Raw genomic sequence first — 9171 nt, 5'->3', positions numbered from 1 at the left:
AATTATCCTTTGATTCAGTAGATGCGTGTAATCATGTAAGTTTCACGTAGAATTCATCTTTTGGTAAACGACGAATTTGCTTACCTGAGTAATTTATTACGCAACATATTTTGATAATTTCTAAAACCCGCTCATTAAAATTAGAGAAATAAATGAAAATTGTACATTTCGTAAAACGTGATTGCTATCAGATATCACTTCGGGTAGAAAGACATTTTTTCGCGGACCATGAAGACTTTGGAAAAATTACCTGGCATCCCTGCTCTCACACCATATCTCGGCAAACAAGTGTGTTCAAGTGTTCTAGAAGAAAGCAAAAATCTTGCGCTCACTGATGGCAGATATGTGACTGTGAAGCATTCCCAGCTGTCAAAATTCCGTTTGGTAAAAAGGGCGAAATTTCGTGAAACTCTTTTTTTTTTTTCAACACAGTAGCGAGTTGCGTTCAGTTGCAGATGTTGCTGGATTCCCGTTGTAACATATACGAATAGGAAATAGAAAATATTGAGAACCTTCAGTGGTTCTATTTGGCCAAATGAAAAAGTAACTCCGGTTTCCATTCCAAATAATGTGAAGTTTAAGGTTAAAATCCAAACTCTTTGAACTCAAACTTCAACTTACCATGCACAATGTCCTGTACATCATCTTTCGTGTTTAATGTGGGGCTTTTCGCTTTATCCAATAGACATTTTCGCAATGATAATCACCGTTTTCCTCTACGTGACGAAAGTGAACGCTGTAAAGAAATGAACGAAATCAATTATTTAAATAAGGCAACTAACCGGAATTGCGTTAAAATTACAAAATCGAGTAATTTCAATAACAGTTTTGAAGAGAAAAATTGGTACCGGAATTTAACCAAGTGCAATGGTTGAATTGTTCCTAAGCCAAATATCAAAATGATAATATTGTTTCAAAATGAACAATTTAACAACGACTTAAAATAATGCAATCAATTTATTGAAAATGAAATTGTAAGCCAGTAATACGCACATTGCAATTATTACTGATTTTTTTCTGAAACTAAATATCACAATAATATCAAAGGATAGAAAATGACAGCAGTTGGTATAATGCCAAAACAATACAGAACTCAGAGATCGATTAGAACACTGAAGACAGTAACTCTATATGAACACTGAAGAATTATTATTATAAAAAATTACAGTGATTGAAGGCAATCGGAGACCACAACAACAACTATTTCCAGAAAATTCGCAAAGTCACAAATACATACACAAGTCACAAATACAAGCTCAGGTAAAAAACTGCCTACGAGGTAAAGCAGAAACCTTTTGTATATAATAATCACATTTTAATAACACTTTTACTCAGTCAAAATTACAACAAATTCAAAATTAATAATCGTTGTATATTTACCACACTGATCCGTCATTCTGCAGTATTTCAATACTTGGCAACTAATCGATCTTTCATTCCATGCGCCATGAAAGCTGCAAATAAAAGGTAAAAAACAATATAATTGCATTTCGACTCAGAATAATAGGAATTTTGCACTAAAAATCAAGATTTGACTTACCACGTTAAACGTTCTGCATCATGTTATTCTGGCTATGCGATGAAACACTTGGTAAGCACTTTCACAACGTAGGTCACCATCAATCTTCTTCAACGGTACGAGCCGGAATGCTGTAAAGTAGAGACGGAATCGCTTATTTAAAGCGAGGACAGGTAAGAAAGGGTTCATACAGCAAAGGTTCAAAGGACAACCAGGATGGGCATAGGTAGTAAAATAATAATTGAATGCTTCGCACTTCGCAGTCGCCATGTGCAGGTATACTGAAATAGGTAATTAATTTGACAATAATAATCCAACTTGCTAGAAAGGATCGAAAAACAAAACAGAAAACAGTACTGGAGTTCAATGAACATCTTTTTACATTTCGAGAAAATCAACAAAACTATGAGAAAACGCGGGCACAGATTCCTCGTGTTGTAGAAAAATCTGCAAAATTGACATTTCCAATCAATGGCCCCCTTAAAGACAATAACAGAGTTTTCCGGTTTTGCTATATAAATTTAATAGTCGATAGCACGACCCTTACTAACACGCAGAGAATCCATCCCCAGGATACCTAATACTCGGTGACGGAATCGTGAAAGGAATCGCAAACACGATCCGGAGAATTCCCACTCACGATTCTTATTTCAAGAATCCTAGAGCCATATACAGGGCGTTCCTGACGATTCTTTTTCAGGAATCCTGTTCAAGGACGCTCAGGAATCCAATGTGAGGAATCCTAGAGAATCTATGCGAATCGTATGTGTTCGTCCGGGGATAGTCAATTGCAGCTAAAAATTCTAAATGGTGCTATTGCTCTTTTTGATCAAGATAGCCAAGGGAATTAGTTCAAATATGAACAGATTGAGTTAAATATTGGTAAAGCAAATCTCTAAATAATTTCTTCGGCCAACTCCAAATCAGGCGTCAGATTTAACTGTATTTCACAGATTTTTAAACCAGAGTAACGTAAGAAAAGAGTATATACAGATTTATAGATCAGTCATGGTATCTTTTAATTTTTATTCCTAGCAGTGAGTGTGGAATTAACGGTAGAAAAATGATCCCGACAGCTGGACTATGCTTTTCGAAATTTCTCATATCCTATTTCTCCAGTTAGATCATTTTTCTATCGAACCGGTAAAAATAAAATTTACCATAAAGACTACGGAAAATATAAAATTCCAGATTCCTCTATCTGTCAATTCGAATTACTTTATGAACTTATTACATTTTTCGTCTTATGACTTACATTTTGATTTGTGAAGTAGACAAAGTATGTAATTTTTTCGAGGATGCGTAGAATGAACAAGGGCTGAGGGTGTGATTCAGACTAAGGAACATGGCACAATAATAGAGGGTGATCGATATGAGTCTTAGGGGAAACTACCTACACAGTAGTTTAATTGGCCAAAACACCATGCCGGAGACATCGGAGATTACGGATTCGTGTCCCGCATGGACGAGAAAAGTCGAAATCACACCCTCAGCCCTTGCTCATTTAGTTTATAAAACCATCAAAATCCATCACAAAAGTTATTTTAATGTTGTAAAAGCTTGATAATAAGTTATTTTATTAGGTCGTGATGTATTTTCATGCAAAAGTAATAAAAATAGCCAAATATGGACTGACCCACAATTGTGCACCGCAAAACGTGACATTACTACAATTATGGGTCACTTCACTTATTGCACCGAGCAGAATTATTGTTTTTAGTACCATTTTCAACATTAAATCACAGACTTACAGACGTAACACTGGAACCTAGCTCCATCGCCACAAAAAACGTTCATTTCGAATTTTCAATCGAATAACAGTCATCGCGGGCGCTGTCATGCAATCTCATACATATTTTGTAGTTCCCCATTTGACACATGCAGTAACGTTGGCGCTGACGTCGAAATACATGACAACAGATGGTGCTAGTGCTACTAACTGTACTAACGTACTAAAGTACTGAAATCATCCAAACGATGATTTTATTGAAAATTTGTTCGGCGTGTTATGTCTGTTATTCTGTGAATAAATCATTTCAATCGTATGAATAGGGTTACAATTGAGTTATAAAAAATACCACTGCCAATGAAAATTGTTCAGTTTCGTGAGAATAGACGTATTTGCGAAAAAGTGACCCATAATTGAAGCTGACCCATGATTGTGGAGGCACTGTAAACTGCGTCAAAGAAAAACACACATTTGCCTTTATGCAAGCTATCTAAAACACGCAATGAGTATGCTTCATAGAAACGCATTTGGACCTGTTTGAAGATACAAAACTCGTGCCCATCCCGAACAACATTCGCAACTCTGGGCTCACGGTATTGCATATTTTCATTTCAAGTAAACATTGGGGAACGAAACAGTGGTGTTTCTAATTAGACATTTGCGATTCTTATTATGTGTGAATAAGGGGCCAGAAATGAACCTGATCGTTGCATCAATACCAATACAATGAGTGAAGTTTTGCTAACACATGCATTGCGGTTCTTGGCTGTATGTTCTCCTGCAGAAACACATACAAGCGTGTGGCCGTCATAATTTTTGTTACTTTTTGGCTATTACTCTTTGGGTATAATGCGCAGTCTAATACACAATAAGTAATAAAAAGTTGTACCAAAGTAATAAAATGTTCCCCGTTTGTCTTGGGTGCACGATTCTCAGACGAAGGAAGCGCCAGCAAGGGGATCGTGAACATGAGGAGCTAGAGCACTGTACCGTACAAGTGATACGTGTAAGTTCTATGAGAATGTAAACCAGTCTCGCAGAGGCTCTCACGGATGCCAGCGAGGTGGTCGACTGGTGGAAGGAGTACTTCGATGAGCACAGTAAACAGAAGCGGAGCAGGAACTGACCTAGGAGCACCAGCTGCAGATGACCGAGTACTAGCCCACGATGTTCATGAAGTTCTTTGTGAGATCGGGAAACTGAAAAACAACAAAGAGGTAGGCAAAGACGGACTGTCAAGCGAACTCTTCAAACATGGGAGAGAGGGACTGGCTACAGCGCTGCAATGGGTCATTTCCGTCATTCGGGTCAAACCGAATCCGGACGAATCGGGCTGCGCATAAATGCGTCGAAAACGAAATAAATGCGAGTGAGAGGCTCCAAGGAGAACAACATCAGCCTCCTAACTCAAATCCCTGTAGACGGCGATTCGTGTATTTGGGGTCACTGGTGACCGCCGATAATAACACCAGCAAAGAGATGCAGAGACGCAGAAATCGTGCCTACTTTTCACTTCGGAAGACACTTCGATCGAATCGAGTGCGACGACGCACGAAGTTGCCGCTGTACAAACCCCTGATAAGACCGGTAGTCCTCTACGAAATCGAGACAACAACGCTTCTCGCGAAAGACCTTGACGTGCTGCGGACTATCTATGGTGAAGTACAGACGGACGACGGAGAATGACAACGGCGCATGAACCACGAGCTGCACGCGCTACTTGGAGAGAACCACAATTGCACACTTGGCGAATGTCAATAGGTTGCGGTGGACCGACCACGTCGTAAGGATGCCGGACGACAACCATGCGAAATCACTTCTCTCCGTAAACCCTGCCCACACTTGGCGAATGTCAATAGGCTGCGGTGGACCGACCACGTCGTAAGGATGCCGGACGACAACCATGCGAAATCACTTCTCTCCGTAAACCCTGCCGGCACCAAAAACAAAGGGGCGCAGCGTGCACGATGGCTCGACCAGATCGGAGGAGACTTGCGGGTGATAAAACGTCTGGGGAACTGGCGAGACACAGCCCAAAACCGAGCAACATGGTGACAATTTGTTCTACAGCACGATCCACCACGGCTCTCGTCTGATTGGTAAGGTAAGGTATGATCGTTTTACACGATGGCCTAACGATTTGGTTGAAAAGTTCCATAGAACTTTGAAGTCAGCGAAAATGGCAGTCGACGCGAAACATTGGTGTGAGCGACTTCCGATAATAATGCTCGGACTGCGAGCTGTTTACCGGCCTGATATAAACTGTTCGGTTGCGGAGTTAATATATGACCTACCGTTTAAGGTTACTAGGAGAATTTGTGGAAACCTTTAAAGAAGATACCAATAGAACAGATTTTGCAAAGCAATTCCGAGATAACTTCAACAGTCTCAAGCCAGTTAACCCTGTACACCCTGTTCGTAAGTCCGGAGTCGGCCCGATGCAGGCACCTCTCACGTCACCCTATGAAGGATCGTATCAAAGTGATGCATTGTACAAAGGAACTTATGGACCTAATGATCAAGGGGAAGTTACAACGTACTACAATCGATCCAATTTAGCCAACCTTCATTTGCGACCAGGAAACATACAAACACCCAACGCTGGACAACAAAACCAAAATTATACCATCCGGATACAAGGTCAGTTTCCTGGTGTATCTTGTTAATGAGAAATAAAGGAATGTTAATGAGAAATAAAGGAAAACGTGTTTTCGCGTGTTACAAAACTTTCACGATTTATTCCGCGTGTTGATCTGGTTCCACATCCCACAGATTAATAGAACGCGTGAACTAACCGATGCACAGAGGGGTAATTCGAGTGAAAACCTGGCCAAAATTAATTTCGCTGCTATTTAGCAATGTTTTGGGTAATATTTGAGTGAAAAGTGGAAATAAATGATTTCAGAATGATCAGATGCAAAATAAGTTCGATTAACCCTTTTAGGACCAAAAGAAACAAGTTTTACGGTTTTGGAATTCGATATTAATAAATGTAATTTTTTTCTTTTACAGAATAGAAAGATAGAGCGTATATACAACGATTTTCCGTGAATTATAAAGCTTAGGAAAGACAAAAAACTAACATACATACATATATAATTTATGTGATTAACACGACCGGCATTTTTACTTCGCAGTTAAAAACATGCTTATTGAAAAATTTGTACATCAGTTTCCACAGTTATTTGGTACCATTTATTTGTAATTTGTTTGAAATTTTAACTTTATTATATAACCATGATAACCATGATTTATGGCCTTCACTATAATCTAGAAACGAAGGTGTAAAAAATGTAAGCGAATGAAACCTATGATCTTAGATTCTCAGTATATTGACATTTAAGTTCATTCAGAACAAACACAGTAATACAATGATAAACTTGCTGAAAATTGCACTTAATAATATACAAATGACTGACTTGATTAAACTTACGTTCAACAGTACTCATGTCTAAACAGGCAGTTGTTCGGAACTTATGTAATGGAACTAGAAATGGTTTGTAAACTGTAAGAAGCTAACTCAAAGCTCAGTTAAAGACTTGTTTTCTACAATGGTAAAAACACATTGACCTTTTATAGCTGGTTCGAGTATTGTATCAACGAGTAACTTCAAATATCATACACACAACTTAGTGTTTACAGTTACATAGCCTAATGTATCTCCATTAGTGTTAGTAACAGATGAAGTAATACGCTCGTGCAAATCGAAGAATTTATCAGAAAAATGATGTGGCAAAATATTTTCATTTCGAATTTTCAATTTGATGCTTACCGATTATATGCTGCCTGCGTAAGTTGGAGAAAGCCGGAGTGTTATTTACCCGGATTATTAATTCTGTGCATCGAGCGCCAACACTTAACGTCAAAATTCATCAAAAACAACATTTTTCAAACGGGTCGCAAATGTCAATCCGGACGTTACCGGATGAGCTATTAGCAAGGATGTGTTCGTGATGATATGAACTTCCATTCCCTCGAAGATTATATGATCGGATTCCGCGAGATTTGATAACTTTTTCAATATTGAAAATGCTCAGAAATTCATAAAAATCACTCATTTCCAAAACCTCTAAAGAGTAGTTATAATTTTTAATTTCGAAATTTCTATCAACCGGTTTATTAGCATTGAACATAAAGAACTCATTTGCTTCAAAATATTGATCAATTGTCATTTTGTTGACGCCTGGCATAAGTTGTTACTATCAATGGTTCGATTCCCAAAAAAATGTTTGAAAATTTGTCAATGTTTACAGCGCTTCCAGCCTATGTAAACACCGTATAATGTTGATCGAGTGATGGCATCTTGTGAAGCATTTATTTAAGATGCTGAAAAAAATATAGTGGCACCAGAACGCTTAAAAAAATTTCTTTCTTATTTTGGCCAGCTTTTCGTTCTAGGTACTCCTCTGTGCGATGCACGAACTGTATAGGAGATGGATTTAAAATTCTGTTTTTGGGCGAAAAAATGCTCCTCCTACAGGGTCACCGCAACCACCAAAATAGCCGTATACATGGCTCTTAAAACGTTCCAGAATGTTTCCAGGGAATGTTTCTCAAAAAAAATCCGGAATTTTGTTTGTTCAACCAAGGTTTATATTTTAAAAACTTCTACAATTTTGCCAAATAAACCATTCTATCGCTTAACAAAATTATAATTATGAGAGATTATGTAGAGTAGATGTAGAGATTATGCGGGTCATTCATACAAGCAATTCTCCCGAAGACACCATTAAGCTAGGGTGAATGTGAAAGGCGCTGTGGAATGAAGTTCAACTTTTCGCCTTTTTGGACCACTGTTTATTGGCGTCCTATAGTTAAACCCCAGACTAACAGACACAACACGTCGAACAAATTTTCAATAAAATCATCGTTTGGATGATTTCAGTACTTTACGTTAGTAACACTAGCACCATCTGCTGTCGTGTTCGCGTTGCCTCATGTATTTCGACATCAGCGCCAGCGTTACTGCATGTGTCAAATGGGGAACTACAAAATATGCATGAGAGTGCATGACAGCGTCTTAGACGACGTTTTCGCGCGACGATTGTTATTCGATTGAAAATTTAAAATGAACATTTTTGTGGCGATGGAGCTAGGTTCCAGTGTTACGTCTGTTAGTCTGTGGTTAAGCAATAGACCTTCTTCCTATCTGCGCTAGTATTAGTGCTCGATTTCACTAATACAAGTTTAATTTTGGTTGCAAATAATCAACACGCTAGTAGAAACAAAAATTTTCTCCTGCCCCGAGCTTTTATTCAAGTTGTAAGCCGATTTTTAGTTTTATTTCATCTGGTTTTCCACTAAAACAAAGTTTGTTAAAACAGGTAACACTAATCAGCTGATTTTTTGGTTGAAAACAAACCGATTTTATTAGGATACAGACTAATCCTGTATTGGTGAGATCTGGCGTAGAAAGCTCTATAGTGCCGTAATGCATCATACGGCTTCCAACAAAATTCTGCACCGTTTCACTAGGCGAAAGCTACACAAACTTAAATGATCGATACCGGCGTTAGCGACGTCCTTACGGTCGATTAAGGAAGGAAGAAGGAGAAGTTACAGTCGCTGTTGCCAGAGACCGAGTTTATCTGTACATCTCTAATGACATTAAAAGAAAAGAAAGCTTACTTTGTCGCCGGGATATGTAACAGACGGAGTTTGGAAGCACGGCTAACGCAAAAATTAATAAATTGAATGTACAATTCAGCTCTGATCAGCAACAAATTGGCAACCGGTGGTGGTTCAATCAAGCGCAAGCTCAAGCATGCAACTATTGTATGTAATTTTACATTGAATAACAAGTCTCTGACCTACAACTTTCTATAAAAGGTTTTGTGATATAAGGAAAAAGATGTTATCTTGTAATTAAAAAAATGCTTTATTATTTTAAACACATTACTTATACATTACATTACGCCAATTT

The 9171-nt window shown here is 38.3% G+C and overlaps 1 long non-coding RNA gene across 1 annotated transcript; it reads right to left on the bottom strand.

Moving 5' to 3' along the window:
• Positions 1-660: 660 nt before the first annotated feature.
• On the bottom strand, positions 661-1634 carry LOC129718109 (uncharacterized). The gene is made up of 3 exons (XR_008726806.1): positions 1541-1634; positions 1381-1454; positions 661-736 (listed from the first exon to the last, which is right to left on the bottom strand). It is a non-coding gene; the product is annotated as an uncharacterized LOC129718109 (long non-coding RNA).
• Positions 1635-9171: the final 7537 nt, after the last annotated feature.

The sequence above is a fragment of the Wyeomyia smithii genome, chromosome 1, assembly GCF_029784165.1.
Source record: "Wyeomyia smithii strain HCP4-BCI-WySm-NY-G18 chromosome 1, ASM2978416v1, whole genome shotgun sequence".
In the NCBI taxonomy this organism is placed as follows: Eukaryota; Metazoa; Arthropoda; class Insecta; order Diptera; family Culicidae; genus Wyeomyia; species Wyeomyia smithii.
The sequence above is the reverse complement of the archived record's forward strand: the minus strand, read 5'-3'. Positions and strand labels throughout refer to the sequence as shown.